A 20,724-nucleotide genomic window follows, 5' to 3' on the forward strand; every position below is an offset into this window, starting at 1 on the left:
GGGTGGGATGGGGTGGGGTGGGGTTGGGGGGAGGGGAGGGCCTAATAGGAGGTGTTAAGTCATAATGGCCCCACCCCATAATGGATTAATGCTGATTATGAAAGGGCTGGAGCCTGTGAGTTTGATCTCTAGTTCATATGTGCTGCCTTGTCCCTCTACCTTCCACTATGGGATGACACAGCAAGAAGGTTCTTGCAAGATGCAGACCCCTATACCTGAGATTTCCCAGCCTCCAGAAATGTAAGAAATAAATATTTTCTGTTCTTTATAAATTACCCAGTCTCAGATATTCTGTTATAGCAGCACAAAATGGACTAAGACAACCTTTCAGTGGGTATGTTGCTGTGGCAACCTTAAAGTCACTGGAGGGCATCTATAACTGGTAGAAAATGGTATTAATTTAGTTACAGGGTTGTTGTTGTTTTTTTTTCCTGGGGAGAGTTTTTTAGTCTTAGGCTACTTAAAGTACTTACATGTGACGTTTTCCCTGAGCAGACTAATAATCGCCTTGTAATTTAATTACTAAGCCAGTACCAGTGAGCTCTTCTCCTATCAATTGAATTGTAATTTTTGAATACCAGCTTCTTGGGCAGGGCCTATCTCTGGAAGCTGTAGTTATCCAGACATGAGTCATAACCAGTGCTGTTCTTTGTGAAACCAGCCAACTGTGGATCAGCTGGAGGGATCATTGAAAAATGCAAGTACATTCTGAGTGGCTCACCTGTCGGTTATGACAGACATTAAGGGCTGCTAAAGAGCATCCTGGGTTGGCCACACTGTCACTTCTCCATTCCCTACAATATTCTACCACTGGGTATGTTCCCATTTCCCAGGTATAGAAAACTCCTAACCATGGTGGTTATTTTACAATTTTAAAATAGTAAAGATCTTTTTATTTTTAAAAAAATCATGGTCAAATACACATGACCTAAAATGTACCATCTTAAGCATTTAAGTGTATGCTTACTGCACACTGAAAATTGGCATCAGTAAATTCACACTGTTGTGCTTCCATTACTAGCATTCATCAACAAAACTCTTCATTTTGCAAAACTAAAACTGTGTAAAACACAACTCTCCATCCTCTTCTGTCCCCAGCCCCTAGAAACCACTAGTCTACATTTTGTTAATATGAATTTGGCTAATCTAAGTGCTTTATGTAAGTGGAGTCATACAGTATTTGTCCTTTTGTGACTGGCTTACTTCACTTAATAATGTCCTCAAGGTTAATTCATGTTGTAGCATGTATCAGAATTTCATTTCTTTTTAAGGCTGAATAATATTCCATTGCATGTATATACCACATTTTGATTACCCACTTGTACACAGATGGACACTTACTTCACTTCTACTTTTTGACTGTGGTGAATCATGCTGTTATGAACATGGGCTTACAAATATCTCTTTGAGTCCTCACTTTCATTTCTTTTGAATATATACCCAGAAGTAAAATTTCCAGATTATATGATAATTCTACTTTTAGTTTTTTTAGGAATTACCACACTGTTTTCCATAGTGGCTACACCATTTTATATTCCCACAACAGTGCACCAGTGTTCCAGTTGCTCTGCTTCCTTGCCAACACTTGTTATTTTCCATTTGTTTGTTTGTTTGTTTTGGATAGTAGCCATTCTAATACGTAAGTGATGCAATCACAGTTATTTTTTTAAGGGGAGTGCTTGTCTAATCTGACCATTTAATGATAATATGACTTCCAAAATCAATTATAATAGCTGACATTAATTGAACACATAACATAGGGTAGACATTCTATCTTGCCATATTTGATCATCAGATCAAACCCATGAGTAATGTGCCATCATCATTCCCATTTTACAGATGAATAACCTGAGACCCAGAGGGTTTATATAATTTGTGATTTGTCCAAGGTCACATAACCAGATAATCATTCTGTACCATTGAATGTAGACACTGAGGAAGCTATAGGATTCCTCAGCACAGAACAAGACCTGCTTATGGATGGACCGGACAACCTCTGGTAAGGCAGCTCTTTTCATATATTTCTAAAATTCGCCTTTCCTGGTGATGGCAATAAACAACATTGAAGACAATAATGACAATGATGTTAAAAAAAATAGAAAAGGAATTGAATATAAGCAAACATTCATCTCTAATCTCCATTGCAAAAAAACCTAAAATCCTCAATATTTGAACATTACATATTCATAGAGAACTAAATTAGTGGGTGATTATTCATATAATGGAATTATTTGCCTTATAGAAGGATTCACTGCATTATCCTTTTCTGTGACTAGCTTTCCCAGTTCATTTAAAATAGGAATTAATTTACAGCAATATGATGTATATGTAGTTTTCCCCAGAACACATCTAGTGCTCAGCGTGAAGCCAAATCAAGTTGCTAAAATGATTTTGATTACTGGATAATGATAGTGGGGAATATTTGCTCACTTCAGCATTTGAGGATTCCAACTAGGACAGGATTTGTAGACCCAACTGTCAAACCACTATTCTTGGTGGAATTTAGAAGACCAGAAAAATGCCAAAAGACAGGGAACATATTATTAAAAAAAACAAAAGTTTGCAAGCACTTATGAAAAAGTAATCATATCAGGACTCCTTAACAGGACCTTAAAAAAAAAAAAAAAAGATAAGCCAATCTTTTCTTATCATTGTAATGTTAATAGAAAATTAGAACACAGAGAGTCATATCTTTGTTATGTATCTGATAATCTCATCTGCCCTCATGAAAAAAGAAGTAAGAACACATGACTAGATGAGCAGTTACTTCTGATTTTTTAGTGTGTTGGTGGAAGATTTCTGTCCAGTTAATCAGTACTCGCTCGGTAGCACATACCCACCCTATCAATCAGGAATTGCATTCAGCCGCTAATAACAGAGACACAAATTACAGTGACTTAAGGAAAGATTTCTCTCCACATTAAGAAAAATGGTACTGCCACTTTGGAAGACAGTTTGGCGGCTTCTTAGAAAACTAAACACACTCTTACCATACAATCTAGCAGTATCTCTCCTTGGTATTCACCCAAATGAGTGGAAAACTTATGTCCACAGGAAAACCTACACATGAATGTTTATAGCAGCTTTATTCATAATTGCCAAAGCTTGGGAACAACCAAGATGTCTTTCAATAGGTGAGTGGATAAACAAACTGTGGGACATTCAGACAACAGAAAATTATTCAGCGATGAAAAGAAATGAGTTTTCAAGCTACAAAAAGACACGGAAGAATCCGAAATGCATGTTGCTAAGGAAAAGAAGCTAGTCTGAAAAGGCTACATACTGTGTGATTCCGACTATATGATGCTATGGAAAAGGCAAAACTGCAAGAACAGTAAAAATATCAATGGTTGCCATCTGCGTAGCAGGGAGAGAGGGATGAACAGGCAGAGGATTTTTAGGCAGTGAAACTACACTGTACTATACTACAATGGTGGATAATCGTCATCATGCCTTCATCAAAACCTGTAGAATCTACACAAGAGTGAACCCTAAAGTAAGCTATGGATTTTAGGTAACAATATAACAATGTTGGTTCACCAACTGTAAGAAATGTTACCACACTCATTCATGATGTCAATACTAGGGGAAACTATGGGAGTGGTGTCAGGGATTTGGGAAGTCTGTACTTTCTGTTCTATTTTTCTGTAAACCTGAAACTGCTCTTAAGTTTAAAAAAATCCAGTGATTAAAAAAATATAAAAAGCAAGACTGAAGAAGAAAAAGGAGCAGAGTTAGGCAGTCTCATGTTGGTGTGATGGCTGCATGACAATCAGGGTCCCAGCTCCTCCCCCTTCCCACTTTACCTTCTCCAGTACGTGGCTTCCCTGTCAAAGTTTACTCCTGGTCACGAAGTGGTCAGTTTGTGAAAGTGGGGACTTGGGTTCAGGCCATCTAAATATCCTATAACAGCAGAAAGAAAGGGGACAGGTCAAAGGGCCGTCTAGTTTTCTACCAAGTCAGTCCCCTTAAAGAGACTTCCCAATTGAACACAGACTGCATATTAGATGATATTAAGGAATTATTGTTAATCTTGTGAGGTATGATATTGGTATTGTGGTTATGTTAAAAAAGGAAGTCTTTATCTCTTAGAGAGACACTGAAATATTTATGGGTGGAAATAATATAATGTCTTATCTGTGCTTTAAAATAATCTAGAAAAAAAAAAGTGGAAGGACAGATGAAACAGGAATGGCAAATGTTGATTCCTGCCACACCAAGTTGATAGTTGATAGCTATAAAACTGTGTAAAGAGTTCATAGAGGTTCTTGCACTATTTTCTGTACTTTTGCATATGTTTGGGCTTTTCTTTATTACAAAAAGTATTTTTAAAAAAAGATCAGGTGTAGTGGTTCACGCCTGCAATTCTAGTACTTTGGGAGGCTGAGGTGGGAGGATTGCTTGAGGCTAAAAGTTTGAGACCCTCCTGGGCAAAACAGTGAGAACTCATCTCTACAAAAATAAAAATCAACAATTAGGCAGGCATAGTGGTGCATGCCTGTAGTCCTAGCTTCTCTGGAGGCTGTGGTGGGAAGATCACTTGAGCATGAGAGGTTGAGACTGCAGTGAGCCGTGGTCACTTCACTGCATTTCAGCCTGGGCAACGCAGTGAGATCCCGTCTCAAAACCAAAACAGTTTTTTTAAAAAATCTGCACACATTTCACTGTCCATCCCTGTTTGCTGGAGAGAGGCTGGGAAATGGATTTTTACCTGGGCATTTGTCATAGTCAAGAGCGTGGAGTCCTATGGCTGACGAAGAAGGAGTATGGATATTTAGTAGGCAGCATACCTGCCACACTCACTAAAGATAAGCCATCCAAAACTGCTGTTCTGGCATAGCCTTCATATCAGATGGACCCTGTTCACCAAACCGTATTTTCCTCATTATTGCCAGGATAGCCCATGGGTTGGGCTTGTCAGAAGACTTAATCCTGCCCTCATTCCTACTACCTGGAACGTTTTCCCTGAGCCAGAATTCATTTCTTCCCTCTCTCCTATCTCTTCCCTGTGCTTTACGCTCCTTGTTTTTTAGGACTTGACTCACAATCTGTGTCCTTCAAAAGCTGTCTGCCTCCTCCTCGGCCCCCCATGGTGTTAAACTCTCTTCTGGGCTCCCACATCTCCTGTGTTTGCCCCTAGGACAGTACTTACACTTCAAATGTGACATCCTCTTACATATTTCCTTCCACCACAAAACTATAAATCTCTGAGGACAAGTACAGATCATCTGTGACTCAGTACCTCCCGTACCTGTCAAACTGAGACACAGCACAGAATGAAACTCATGAGCTGGATTACAGCACTTACCCTTGGAATAGTAACATCAACATCATTAGTAGCTAGCCTTTCTTCAGCATTTAATGTGTGCCAAGTTTCATGCATATGTTATATCATTGACTCCTCAGGACACCGTATGTGATGGGTATCATCATTTCTGTTTCACAAAGGAGAAAACAGAGGCTCAGAATGATCATTAATGTGTGGTTTTGTAAGAAGTGGGTCCTGGATTCCAACCTCCTCCCTGCACCAAATGCAAGTACCCGTCACTCCCCTCAGCAGCAGCAGGCCCCAGGAAGCAGCATGTAATAGACCCAGGAAATATATGACCTTGGTGTGAGAGCATTTCCTTAGATGGTGATGGGGGTGGATCCTGGCGCAGATGTGGCCCCACCCCCTGAGTAAGAACATAAAAGGGCAATTCCTGCCCTACCAAGTAGGTCCTTCAACTTGGCAAATTCATCCCTGCGTGTGATGTGTGGTGTGGTCTGTGGCGACTAAGACCAGTGACCACTGCACTCCAGGCACAGGTGTGTGAGGAGGCAGGGAGGCAGGAGGCTCACCTAGGGCATAGACTCTGCCCTGGCGCAGGGCTTGCATGGATGACAGTGCGTAAGTGCAAGGCTCAGATGTGAGGCAGATTCTACCAGTTCCTCGTCATCCTCTGGCACGTGCTTCCTAAAGGAAATGGATGGCAGGCACCAAGAAGGAATTCTCCCCCACATCTCTCACTCTGAGGAGCCTCTGTTGACCAACACTGGTGGTGGGGGAAAGGAAGAGGTAGCTGCGGAATCTCACGGTCTTACTACATCCTGTCTTCCATTTCATGTTCCAGCAATATCAAACAATCAATTCCCCCACTGCCCTACACACATTTAATGATCTGGTTCTTGCCCCTGGTTCTCGTAAACCCTGGTTCACCCAGTTTCCTTTGCCTAAAATGCCATCCCCACCCCACCTCCAGCCCTCTGTTTATCCTACACTCAGTTGTCACTTCCTTCAGGAAGTCTTCTTGGGTTTCTTGCTCTGGACTCTCTAAAACACCCTGTCTGTATCTCACATTGCTATGGTAAAAATACTATATAGGAGTTCTTGATGGATCAGCCCCTCCAATAGATTATGAGTCTTAATACCATACATTTGCATTTTCTCCTCCATATGCAGAGCATGATGCCAGTCAAAAAATATGTAGGTTTCAATAAATATCAATAATTATTCCTCACTTTTTAAATTTTATTTTTTATTATTATACTTTAAGTTCTGGGATACATGTGTAGAATGTGCAGGTTTGTTACATAGGTATACATGTACTATGGTGGTTTGTTGTACGCATCAACCCGTCATCTAGGTTTTAAGCCCCACATGCATTAGATATTTGTCCTAATGCTATCCCTCCCCTAGTCCCCCACCCCCTGACCGGCCCTGGTGTGTGATGTTCCCCTCCCTGTGTCCATGTGCTCTCATTGTTCAACTCCCACTTATGAGTGAGAACATGCAGTGTTTGGTTTTCTGTTCCTGTGTTAGTTGATTGAGAATGATGGTTTCCTGCTTCTACCATGTCCCTGCAAAGGATATGAACTCATTCTTTTTTATGGCTGCATAGTCTTCCATGGTGTGTATGTGCCACATTTTCTTTCTTCAGTCTATCATTGATGGGCATTTGGGTTGGTTCCAAGTCTTTGCTGTTGTGAATAGTGCTGCAATAAACACACATGTGCATGTGTCTTCATAGTAGAATGATTTTTAATCCTTTGAGTATATACCCAGCAGTGGGATTGCTGGGTCAAATGGTATTTCTGGTTCTAGATCCTTGAGGAATTGCCACTCTGTCTTCCATAGTGGTTGAACTAATTTACACTCTCATCAACAGTGTAAAAGTGTTTCTATTTCTGCACATCCTCTCCAGCATCTGTTGTTTCTTGACTTTTTAATGATGGCCATTCTAACTGGTGTGAGATGGTATCTCATTGTGGTTTTGATTTGCATTTCTCTAATGACTATGCCTCACTTTTATCTAGCACTTACCATGTACCAGGCAACATGCTAATAATTACCTGCAGTATGTCTTTTTGTTGTTGTTTGTTTTAAGACACAGGATTGCTCTGTTGCCCAGCTAGAGTGCATTGGTGTGATAATAGCTAACTGCAGCCTCAATCTCCTGGGCTCAAGTGATCCTCCCACCTCTGCTTCCCAAATAGCTGGAACACAGGTGGTTGCCACCATGCCCAGCTAATTTTTTAATTTTTTGTAGAGACAGAGTGTTCCTATATTGCCCAGGATGGTCTTGAACTCCTGAGCTCAAGTGATTCTCCTGCTTCAGCCTCCCAAAGTTCTGGGATTACAGATGTGAGTCACCCCATCTGGCATGCAGTATGTATTTTAATCTTCATAGCAACTCAAGGTTCTAGGCACCAATGCTATCTTCATTTTACAGATGAGAAGCCCAAGACTTGAAAAGGTTAAATTACTTGCCCAAAGTAACTCAGGTAGCTAGGACTCAAAATCCAAGCATACGACTCCATAGTCTTATATACTGCAGGATACACCCTCCTCCAAATACTTGTAGAATGTAGGGATAAACGCTTTTCATGAGCTGTATGTGCACTGCTAAAACCTAAATGTTTCTAGGGGCAAAAGCGAGGGTGAAATAAAGCCCAGAGATTCACATTTGGAGGCCAGGAAACATCTTATCTCCCAATATATTAGTAAATTCCACAAATATTTATGACTTTGAGTTTACCATGAGCTAAGTACTCTGTTAATCGACGTGGGGAAGCAAAGCTAGACAAGTAGATGATGTGTTTCCTGCTTTGCGAACTTGCTAGTGTGACCAATAGACTCAGTGACATAAGGGCGAGGACAGAGCACAGCTCAGTGTGGAGTCCGATAATAAGGGAGGACAGTCAGCGCTGCTGAGAGAGGACTGGAGTGGTTCTGGGTGAGGGGTGGTGGTCAGAAAGGAGTTCACAGAGCACAGAGCAGTCTTTGATGACAGCGAGACCTCCTGGCTTGGACTTCTTTGTAGGTCTTAACCAACGGCATTGGCTGGAAGGCACCTCATGTGATGCTGAATTTCTGCAGCAGTGCTCCCATCTTCATTTATGGCTAAGCAAGAAAGCTGGGGTTCTCTGGTTGGGCTCAGACAGGGAGGAAGGCTGTTCTCCCAGCCTCAAAGAGCTGCCTCTGTTGCCCCGTGTCCCTGTGACCTCCTGTGCTGTTTGGAGAAAGGAGGCTGTGTGAGTCTCCCCATAATGGAGCCTGAAGGGATGCTGGCTTTTGAAAGCCCTCACCGCTCCATTCTCTCCCTGGGGGAACTGGGGGATAATTGGGGATTATGTGCAGCCTCTAGGACACAGGACCCTTTCAGCATGACTGTCCCCTGGGAGTGGCTGTATTTGTGTCGACTGCAATTTTCCCTGGGCAGGAGAAGGGAGCAGGTCAGGCCCTGTGCGGCCTTTTCAGAGCTGGGAATTGTACCTGGGTTTGGGGACTGCGGTAACATTGACAGTGATACAAAGCTGGTAACAGTGGAGACTGCAACAATGACCACAGAGTGTAATCTTAGGACTAAACTACTTTCTTCTTCCCCTGGTAGAGGCTGCGCAAAATGAATGTGAACGTGGTTGTCTGCCAGCACCGCACTCTGCTCTTGTAAAGTGGGGCACCCTTGACCATGGTTTCACCACCCGGGGTACCTTCTTTCTCCTCTCCTTTTCCCAGGCATCCGTCACCCTTGGATCTTCTCCCCATCCTTTCTCTACCAGAAGCTGCACTCAGGAAGAACGTTGTCATCCATCATTACAGCTGCACAGTAGAAGGTGACATTCTGAGCAGGACCCAAGGGGCTGAGGGTCTAGTGCTTACCTTGGCTCTACCTGGCTTTATAAATGGGCAGATCCTGGCCCCTGTCTCTAATTCTCGTCTCCTCATGAATAAGGTTAAGGAGTGGGGGCAAGTAGGGATTACGTCAGTGTTCTCAGTCTTAGTTGAACCATCTGGGGAGCTTTCAAACTACCAATATCCAGGATCCATCACAGCCAGTTAAATTGTAATATTTGGGGGCAGAGCCGAGGCATCAGTGTATTTCAAAAGCCTCCCAAGTGGTTCTAATGTAAAGCTAGGCTTGAGAACCCCAGATGTGCTGATTTCTAGGATTGTGATTATAGATAACTTTTAGATTACAAATCCCTAGATTAACCTTACCAGTGATATCAGCAGTTTATGTATTATTTCTAACAGTGAAATTTAAATACAATTGACTCTTTTTTTAATTTTTTTTTTTTTTTTTTGAGATGGAGGTTTTCTTTCATGGCTCAGGCTGGAGTGCAATGACGCTATCTCAGCTCACCACAACCTCTACCTCCCAAGTTCAAGCAATTCTCCAGCCCCAGCCTCCCAAGTATTTGGGATTACAGGAACGTGCCACTACACCTGGCTAATTTTGTATTTTTAGCAGAGGCAGGGTTTCTCCACGTTGGTCAGGCTGATCTCAAACTCCCGACCTCAGGTGATCTGCCCACCTCAGCCTCCCAAAGTGCTGGGATTACAGGTGTGACTCACTGCACCCGGCCTACAATTGACATTTAATCATGTGGAGTTAGGGGTGCCAACTCCTTCATGCAGTTGAAAATCTGCATATAACTTTTGTGTTTTGGGGGGCTTCTTTTTTGAGATGGAGTATTGCTCTGTCACTTAGTCTGTAGTAAGGTGGCATGATCACGGTTCACTGCAGCCTCAAGCACCAGGCTTACGTGATTCTTCCACCTCAGCCTCACAGGCAGCTGGGACCACAGGTGCATGCCACCATGCCTGGTTAATAACTTTTGGTTCCTCAAAAACTTAAGTATTAATAGCCTACTGGTGAGTGGAAGCCTACTGATAACATAAACTAGCCATTAACACATATTTTGTATGTTATAGGTATTATATACAATATTCTTACAATAAAGTAAGCTAGAGAAAAGAAAATGTTATTAAGAAAATGATACAGAAGAGAAAATTTATTCACTATTCATTAGTGAAAGTAGATCATCAAAGAGGTCTTTATCCTCATCATCTTCACATTGAGTGGCTAAAGGCAGGGAAGAACAGGAGGGGTTGGTCCTGCTGTCTCAGGGGTAGCAGAGGTGGAAGAAAATCTGTGCATAACTGAACCTGCATAGTTCTAATCCATGTTGTTCAAGGGTTAACTGTACAGATTTCTTTTGTAAGCATGGGGAAAGGTGGTATAATTTTTGTGAAGGGTCTTTCTAGTTATCTAAGAACTGTGATGTTCACAGAGTGGCCCTTTCACAGTGGCTCTGAATACAATCAGCCTCACCTAGCTTCCAAATTCCCAGTTGCATTCAGGGTAAGGAGAAAGGCATTCAGCATATTCCCCAAGACTGTCCAGGCATGGAAAGAGAAGGCCTTACCTAAGGGCAATAGAGACACTCATGCAAACAAAGATCATCAGTCACTTGATATTAATCAGCAAGTGATTCTCACACCATTTGACAAGAAAGACTTGGAAGTAGGTAATTTAAATATATATATATAATTTAAATATATATAATATAAATATAAATATGTGTGTGTGTGGAACGTGGATTTATGTCCTAAATAGATGCTCCAGTAGTTAGATTTAATGGTGAATGTGGGGAAGTAGGAAATGGGTTCAGGGTATGACTCATTGCCCAGGTGGGGCTAGTCAAGGGATACACTGGTACAGAGGCTCTGAGCAGCTGGAAAGAGGGTCCTAGTACCTTAGAATAGCAAAATCCAGAGGGTCCTAGAGGGATGTTAGGATAGCACCAAAGAAACATTCTATTTGTTTCCCTAAGGTCTGGCTCTGGGTGTGATCTCCTGTAGGGTAACCTATGCTTTTATTTTTTTGTTTCCTCATTAAATAAACATTTAGGCAACTTGTGTGGTGAGCTATGAGGGGCACATAGGTGTGTACCTTAAAGTCTAAGTCACCTGGTTTGACTCCGATCCATAATATCTTTGCTGGTTCTTCGATTGTTTTCTATAGATTTGATTTTTTTCTGTAGATTTACCACTTTCCCCAGTGAGATTATCGGCTTTGTGCAGGCATGAATCTTCTATATTGCTTCTCAGGTACTAATTGGTGCCCAGCCCAGGATGCCTGATAAATGCTTATTTATTTACTTCATTGTAGCCCCCAAATAGGAGCCTATATTCTAGACATAATAATCCAAAGCTCCTAATATGAACATTCATTCATTCAACAAATATTTATTGAGTACCAGGAGCTGGACACTATACAACACTTAGGGAAGGGATGGATTCTTGTTATAATGTCAAGGTTGACACCCCCTTTAACTGAATGTTCTCATAGTCAGGGATTGGATTGTATATTTCCTTGTATTCTTCACAAAACCTATGCTATAGGCTATGAGGCATATAAGAAAAAGAACAATAAGAACACATGGACACAGGGAGGGGAGCACTACACACTGGGGTCTGTTGGGGGGAAATGGGGGAGGGGCGGGGGGTGGGGAGGTGGGAAGAGATAGCATGGGGAGAAATGACAGATACAGGTGAGGGGACGGAAGGCAGCAAAGCACACTGCCATGTGTGTACCTATGCAACAATCTTGCATGTTCATCACATGTACCCCAAAACCTAAAATGCAATAAAAAAAAAAAAGAAAAAAAAAGAAAAAAAAAAATTAAAAAACAAAACAAAAAAAAAAAAAAAAAAAAAAAAAAAAGAAAAAGAATTGACATGGAAGTCTTTAAGGAGTTTAAAATCTCCTGGGGAGTTCGTCAGACCTTCATGTGCATCACTCCAGATCGTCTAAGTTTTGCTGCCTCTTATTTTAGCCATTACTATAGTAAGCTGCTCTAAGGGCCTCAGCCAGCTTCCTATGGGACCAGCCTAACAGTGTGGCACCTCCAACTCATGCGCAATACCTGGTACCACCCTTAGATCCAGGCAAGCAGGACCCAGGCATCGACCTGAGCTTCAGGACCTACCTACCCTTCCCAACTCCTTCCTTGAAACTTTCTAAGTACTACTGAACCTGGAATGAGACCTGCATGGGCCTAGGTTTCAATTTCTCCCATGGTATGCACACACACACACACACACACACACATACACACGGGTGCATGCACCATGCAAGAAGTCAGTCAGCTGTCCCAAGGGGCTCCAGGACTTGGGCATATGGATCCCGATTGTGGCTGGTTCCAAGAAGGCAATTACCTAGGAACAGCCCTTTCTGTCTCCTTCAAAGGCTTTTACAACTCTTGTTTCCCTAGCCAGTGGGCCCTTCTGATTGATGTGGTGACACCATGCCCTCCTGGTCAGTCTGCAGCCCAGCTATAGGGATGGATGTTCCTTGTGGAAATTGTTCTGCTCTTCTAGCTCTCCCCACAGGCCTTTCACCTATCCTCCATTTTGATGGTGGTGTGTGGAAGGCTGGGGTGAAATCAGCATTGAAATAGATCACATTCTAGGATGCGGTGATTATGGCCAAAGGGAAGACTTGTCCTACGGAAGACATGGTTGGAAGACATGCTGTTCAATATTTACATTACAAAGTTCAGAAGGGAAAATTTACCATGTATGTTCAGAAAAGAATTCTCATTCACATTCCCCTGCACATTATGAGGAAGACTTGCATTTGTAGTCATCATCAGTGAAGCACATAAATAATCTTTGAGAGAATCATTGGAAACAAGTATCCTATCCACAAGTGGCTCAAAAGATGATGCAGCATGATGGGTAATGATGTAAACGGCATTAAATACTTGTATTAGGGATGTGCAGAGGGAAGATCTGTATTACTTCAATACAAATAGGTTCTAAAGAACCACAGCGTTGTGAATAACGACAATCGTTGCTACCGTTTTCTCAATGGAAGACACAATTAGTCAGGAATTAAGCATTTAACAGTAATGAGCAGGAAGGGAATACTTCATGGTCCTGAATAGGAAGAGATGATGGCCAGACACTACAAAAAATCTTCGTGTATATTGACAGGATGACAAAGTCAGAACCTATTGCCTACACATGACTCGAAAACTTCATTGACAGATCACTCTATCTCATGTAGGCCTATAAAATTTGTTATATATATATCATATATATATGTATATATATGATATATATATATATATATTTTTTGAGATGGAGTCTCACTCTAGTCATACAGGCTGGAGTGCAATGGTGCGATCTCAGCTCACTGCAACCTCCTCCTCCTGGGTTCAAGCAATTCTCCTGCCTCAGCCTCCCAAATAGCTGGGATTACAGGCACACACCACCATGCCTGGCTAATTTTTGTGTTTTTAGTAGAGACAGGGTTTCATCATGTTGGCAAGGCTTGTCTCAAACTGCTGACCTTGGGTGATCCGCCCGCCTCAGCTTCCCAAAATGCTAGGATTACAGGCGTGAGCCACCACATCCAGCTGAAATTTGTAATATCTTTTTAAATCAGATTGCTTATATATAAGGAATATTTGTCTGAGACACTGTATTCCCTGAGGATAGCCCGGCTTGTACTGCTCACTTTCCGTCCTGAGGTTGCTGTGGCACTGCCAGGTGGGACTCAAGGGAACACACTCAGTGCCCCTGCACACACAGTCGGGAAGTGCAGACGAGTGAGCACCCACCCCGCAGAGCAAAACTGACCAGTGGTGGCTAGGAGCCAGTATGTAAGTGCTTTCCTCCTTTTTCCCCAGGGGAATATCCTGAATGTGTTTCAAATGAGTTCTCAAACGGACCTGTGGGGACAGGCAAGTAATCATCCATAAAAAGGACCAAGTCCACCCTGCGTCCTTGTATTGGTTCTCCCTCTAGCTCAGCTTTTCTCCCCTGTCTTTTGCTTTTACTCCCTGTAAGGGATCACCTTCTCCAGTGAGATTCTCACACCCAAACCCTTCTCACAGGATCTGCTTTCTGGGAACCCAGGCTAAAGCAGGGAGACAAATCAAACAGATTGAACTAAGTAAATAAGCCAGATGATAAGGAAGTATGTCACAAGTGCTTAACTGTTTGTGTTAAACTGTATAGCTGTGATTTTCAGCTTGGAGGTGGTAAATCAAACTTGGGTAGGGAGTTTTGTCAAAGCACACTTGTCCTTCCTCCTAGATCTGATTTGTCACAGTTGGGGAATCACTTCTTACTGGAAACTGCTGTTTATATGGGCTAGCGTGGGACAGAATTTTCTGGGTGGGTTTCCAGGGACTGCTGCTATAAGGATTTGTTTGTCAAAAAAAAAAAAAAAAAAAAATCAGAGATCGTCTTAATAGTAACCAAATACATTAGGATATTAAAAAAAAAGTTTCATAGAGGAAATACGGCTTGTATTAGTTTGCTAGGGCTGCCATTACAAACTATCCTGTTTGGGTGGCTTAAACAACAGAAATGTATTCTCCCATTGTTCTGGAGGCTGGAGGTCGGCAGGACTGGCTCCTTCTCAGGCCTCCCTCCTTGGCCTGCAGACGGCTGCCTTCTCACTGCATCCTCACATGGGCTTTCTCTGCCCATGTGCATCCCTAGCACCTCTTCAAGCTCTGTGTACATGGACATCAGTCCTGCTGGATAAGGGCCTTCCCACAGGACCTCATTTTAACCAAGTTATCTCTTTAGAGGTCCTTTCTCTAAATACAGTCACATTGAGAGGTGCTGGGGGTTAGAACTTCAACATATGAATTTGGGAGGATGCATTTCAGCCTATAACAGGGCTTGAGGAGCCTTAAGACACCAGATGCCTTGGAGCAGGGCAAAGGACAAAGGGCAAAGGAGCCTTCCCCTCCAGCATCCTCATTGTGGTGTATTCAGATGCCCTTATGGAGATTCAATATCCTTTTTTCTCTTTTTCAGCCAGAAAAGGGCAGAGAATCACCCTGGTTGACCTCCGGAGCACGAATCCCCTCTGAGACAAGGTAAGTGCCTCTTATCCCCAATTATATGCTGTGACCCACTGGGTCCCCTTTGGGGCATTATACATTGTTCCTCCAGTGTGGATTAACCAGGCTGTTGTTCTTAAGAGTCCAAAGGAGAAGGTACCAGGTAAGTAGCGCAGCCCCCAGAAGACAACCCAGCCAGGTCCTTCGTGGGGCAGTGGCTTCAGGGGAGATCATCCCACCCTAACCCTACAAAGCTGAATTGAATGGTGGTCCTGTGGTGCTAAAGTGTGTAAAAGGAGGAAAGAGGGATGGGAAGAGGCCTCAGGACTAGGTCAGGAGAAGCATCTGAAACAGAAGATCCAGCCCAGCAGTGACCACTCCACGGTGGGTCATAGGTTGAGCTGCCCCATAACGATCACCTGGCACCTCTGGTGTTGGAGGACGGGGCTTGAGCTCTGTTCTCTGGGGACCTATCGGGGCATACTGATGCACACGGTGCTGAAGGGAAGAGGGAAGACAGCGCCTATCATTCCCACATGTATTTCTCCCCCATGAATGGGGCCATTGCTTCCTCATCCTGGTGAACCCCCTTCGACCCCTCCCAGCACCCTCCCCTTCCTCCCCGTTGTCATCCCCATCAACTTCCTGATTGTACCCAAAGCCTGACACACGACAGGTCAAACTTTCTGGGGAGGCTTCCTGGAAGAATGGGGTCATTTTCATATGTCAGGGAGATGCTCTGCTTCTGCTGCAAAGCAGCGCTGCCTTCCCATCAGACCCAGCTCTGACAGCCTTTTGTCTGCTGCTTTCATTTCTGCCAAGCTTTTGCCACATCCTGCTGAGCCCGATTAAATCTGGGGCCCACTTTTCGGTTTCTGACCAATAGAGAAAGCGCTGACAGCCAGCAAGGACGTTGATGCTTTCTTGCCAATGGCGGCAGTGGCAGAGGCAGAGAATTCTCCAGCTGGGCTGTTTGGACTGGCGCACGGCCTCACGCTGGGCCAGCTGCAGGTGTTCCAGATGGCCAGCCTGGAGTCTGCTCAGCTCCACAGCCAGCCTTTGTTCATGGCCCACCGTCCTCACCATCCCCATGAAATGCACATCAAGTGCACTGGCACACCTAGAACTACAGCAGAAGGCTTCTTGATGGAGCTATTTCAAGGCATATATATATATATATATATATATATATATATATATATATATATTTTTTTTTTTTTTTGAGGCAGAGTTTCGCTCTTGTTACCCAGGCTGGAGTGCAATGGCGCGATCTCGGCTCACCGCAACCTCCGCCTCCTGGGTTCAAGCAATTCTCCTGCCTCAGCCTCCTGAGTAGCTGGGATTACAGGCGTGCGCCACCATGCCCAGCTAATTTTTTGTATTTTTAGTAGAGACGGGGTTTCACCATGTTGACCAGGATGGTCTCGATCTCTTGACCTCGTGATCCACCCGCCTCGGCCTCCCAAAGTGCTGGGATTACAGGCTTGAGCCACCGCGCCCGGCGGCATATTTCTTTTATTTATTATTTATTTGTTTGTTTTTTGAGACAGGGTCTCACTCTGTCACCCAGCCTAGAGTGCAGTGGTGTGATCACAGCTCACTGCAGCCCGGGCAACCTGGGCTCAAGCAATCCTCCCACTTCAGCCTCCCAAGGAGTGGGGACTACAGGTGTGTACCACCATGCCTGGCTATTTTTAATTTTATATAGAGAGGGTCTTGCTATGTTATGTTACTCAGGCTGGTCCTGAACTACTGGGTTCAAGGGATCCTCCTGCCTTGGCTTCCCAAAGTGTTGGGATTACACATATAAGTCACCACGCTCAGTCTCATATGTCTTTTAAAAAGGAGAACAGATGAGAAAACTTTATTATGGAAGTGTTGTACACCAAAGGGAATTGGGTTATATAACATCTGTTGACAGCATTTAGGTATGCCAATTAGGAACCCAATATTCTAAAAGTAAGCTATATAAAAACAACTTATTTGAAGTGAAGACTAACCCAGAACATCTGGAATGGGTGGTTGCTTTTTCCAGAAATCATTCATTGGTTTAGCTAAAATGCCATGTGCCGTATGCTTTTCTTCATGTGGAGTTCGTGAACAGACCAAAGTACTTGGGGCGAGAAAAATCAGAATAGTGACTATCTATGAGAGAGTTGACTGGGAAGGGGCATGAAGAAATCTGGAAATTGCGCCTTGATCTGGACGGTGGTTATACAGGTGTAGTCATATGTGGAGATTTATCAAGATATACAGTTGAGTGTACTCATGTATGTGTAATAATCTGCCACGCAAATTAAAAAAATTTTTGGACTCCCTACTGTGTGCTGGGTACCGTGCTAGGTACTTGGAGTACACATTCTTTTAGCAAAGACAGACAACCAGGCAAATATAGTATGGCAAATTAAGGGCAGGTTGTCAGGAACTACTGGTTTCTAGCCTGTCTCCATTTTCTCCTTTGGTAGTAACAGAAGTGTGGCATTTAGCTGGTAGTGTTGCCACCCAGGATAAAAATGACATCTCCCAGGTTTCTTTACCAAGGTGTGGCCCCCCGATTAGCTCCTGGCTAATCCTGGTAAGATGTGAGTGGAAGTGCTCTAAAGGACATCAGGGAGGGCTGCTTAAAATGAAGGCCACCTTTGTTACCTTTGGCCCCTTCTGGTGTCTGAAATGTGGATTAGAATGGAGCATTTCCAGCTGATATTTTGAATCATAAGGTGACCTTGATGATGAAAATCATGCAGCAAAGATGCTGGAGAAGAAAGAGGAGAGGATGGGTCCCTAATGACCTTGTGAAACTGCCACACCAGCTTCAGGGTGTCTCCTTCCAGACAGTTTTTTACATGACTGAGTAAACTTGTGTGCATTGAAGTCATTATGTTTCAGCAGGCTATTACTCACAGCCTAAGTAATCACATGTTAAGATAAAGGTAAACACAGGGTGGGATTCCATGGGAGACACAGTAAGGCACCAGCTCTGAGTGGGCAACAGGTTAATCAAGACAATTTCTTAGACAAGGTGCCACTTGAGCTGAGTCTTGAAGGAGAAGTAAAATTTAGCTAAGAGATATAATGAGTCTTTTTTTTTTTTTTTTTTTTTTTTTTTTTTTGATACAGAGTCTCACTCTGTCGCCCAGGCTGGAGTGCAGTGGCGTAATCTCAGCTCACTGCAACCTCCGCCTCCAGTTTCAAGCGATTCTTGTGTCTCAGTCTCCTGAGTAGCTGGCACTATAAGCACGTACCACCATGCCTGGCTAATTTTTAGGTTTTAATAGAGACAGAGTTTCACCATGTTGGCCAGACTGGTCTCAAACTCCTGACCTCAAGTGATCTACCCACCTCGGCCTCTCAAAGTGCTGGGATTACAGGCATGAGCCACCATGCCCAACCATGAGTCTTTTGTGTTTTTTTTTTTTTTCCAGAAGTTATTGGAGTCCAAGTGGTGTTTGGTTACATGAATAAGTTCTTTAGTGGTGATTTGTGAAATGTTGGTGCACCCATCACCCGGGCAGTCTACATGGCACCCTATTTGTAGTCTTTTATCTCTTGCCCCTTCTCACTCTTCCCTCCCAATTCCCCAAAGTCCATTGTATCATTCTTATGCCTTTGTGCAGCTTAGCTTAGCTCCCACGTATCAGTGAGAACATACAATGTTTGATTTTCCATTTCTGAGTTACTTCATTTAGAATAATAGTCTCCAATCTCATTCAGGTCACTGCAAATGTTATTAATTCATTCCTTCTTAGAGCTGGTAGTATTCCATCATATATATATGTATATATATAATATAGATATAGATGTATATTCTCTCTCTATGTATATATATGTATGTGTGTATATATATATATATCTCACAGTTTCTTTATCCACTTGTTGATTGATGGGCATTTGGGTTGGTTCCACAATTTTGCAATTGTAAATTGTGCTGCTAAAAACATGCATGTGCAAGTATCTTTTTCAAATAATGACTTCTCTTCCTCTGGGTAGACACCCAGTAATGGTAGTTCTTCTCTAGTTCTGTAAGGAGTCTCCACACTGTTTTCCATAGTGGCTGTACTAGTTTACATTCCCACCAGCAGTGCAGAAGTGTCCCCTGTTCACTGCATCCGTGTCGACAGCTACTGTTTTTTTTTTTTAATTTTTCTGATTATGGCCATTCTTGCAGGAGTAAGATGGTATTGCATTGTGGTTTTGATTTGCATTTCCCTGATCATTAGTGATGTTGAGCATGTTTTCATATATTTGTTTGCCATTTGTATATTTGCTCTTGAGAACTGTCTATTCATGTCCTTAGCCCACTTTTTGATGGGATTGTTTGTTTTTTACTTACTGGTTTGTTTGAATTCATTGTAGATTCTGGATAATAGTAGTTTGTCAGACGTATAGATTGTGAAGATTTTCTCCCGCTCTGTGGGTTGTCTGTGCACTCTGCTGACTGTTCCTTTTGCTGTGTAAAAGCTCTTTACTATTATTAGGTCCCAGTTATTTATCTTAGTTTTTATTGCATTTGCTTTTGGGTTCTTGGTCATGAAATCCTTGCTGAAGCCAATGACTAGGAGGGTTTTTCCAATGTGATCTTCTAGAATTTTTAGTTTCAGGTCTTAGGTTTAAGTCCTTCATCCATCTTGAGTTGATTTTTGCATAAAGTGAGAGATGAGGATCCAGTTTCATTCTCCTACATGTGGCTAGACAGTTATCCCAGCACCATATTTGTTGAAAAGAGTGTCCTTTCCCCACTTTATGTTTTTGTTTGCTTTGTCAAAGATCAATTAGCTGTAAGTATTTGGGTTTATTTCTGGGTTGTCTATTCTGTTCCATTGGTCTATGTGCCTATTTTTATACCAGTACCCTGCTGTTTTGGTGACTATGGCTTATAGTATAGTTTGAAATCAGATAGTATAATGCCTCCAGATTTGTTTGTTTGTTTTTTTTTTTTTTTGCTTAGTCTTGCTTTGGCTATGTAGGCTCTTTTTTGGTTTCATATGAGTTTTAGAATTGTTTTTTCTAATTCAGTGAAGAATGATGGTGGTATTTTGATGGGGATCATATTAAAATTATAGTTCACTTTTGGCAGTATGGTCATTTTTACAATATTGATTCTACCCCTCCATGAGCATGGGATGTGTTTCCATTTGTTTGTGTCATTTGCCATTTCTTTTAGCAGTATTTTGTAGTTTTCCTTGTAGAGTTCTTTCAACTCCTTAGGTATGCTCCTAAGTATTTTATTTTATTTTTTGCAGCTATTGTAAAAGGGATTGGGTTCTTGATTTGGTTCTCTGCTTGGTTGCTGTTGGTGTATAGAAGAGCTACTGATTTGTGTACATTAATCTTGTATCCAGAAACTTTGCTGAATTCCTTTATCAGTTCTAGGAGCTTCCTGGAGGAGTCCTTAGGGTTCTCAAGGTAAACGATCATATCATCAGCAAACAGTGACAGTTTGACTTTCTCTTTACTGATTTGGAAGCCCTTTATTTATTTCTCTTGTCTGATTGCTCTGGCTAGGAGCAATATGTCCAGTAATATGTTGAAGAGGAGTGGTGAGAATGGGCATCCCTGTCTGGTTCCAGTTCTCAAAGGGAATGCTTTCCA

The 20,724-nt window shown here is 42.6% G+C and overlaps 1 long non-coding RNA gene across 3 annotated transcripts in view; it reads left to right on the plus strand.

Annotated features, from left to right (window-relative positions):
* LOC141580782 (uncharacterized) overlaps window positions 1-20,724 on the plus strand; it is a 117,257-nt gene that overhangs the window by 9,002 nt on the left and 87,531 nt on the right. For all 3 annotated transcript variants that reach the window (XR_012513105.1, XR_012513106.1, XR_012513107.1), the window contains exon 2: window positions 15,110-15,171. This is a non-coding gene — a long non-coding RNA (uncharacterized LOC141580782). The remainder of the gene's footprint in view (window positions 1-15,109; window positions 15,172-20,724) is intronic.

The sequence above is a fragment of the Saimiri boliviensis genome, chromosome 13, assembly GCF_048565385.1.
Source record: "Saimiri boliviensis isolate mSaiBol1 chromosome 13, mSaiBol1.pri, whole genome shotgun sequence".
Taxonomy (NCBI): domain Eukaryota; kingdom Metazoa; phylum Chordata; class Mammalia; order Primates; family Cebidae; genus Saimiri; species Saimiri boliviensis.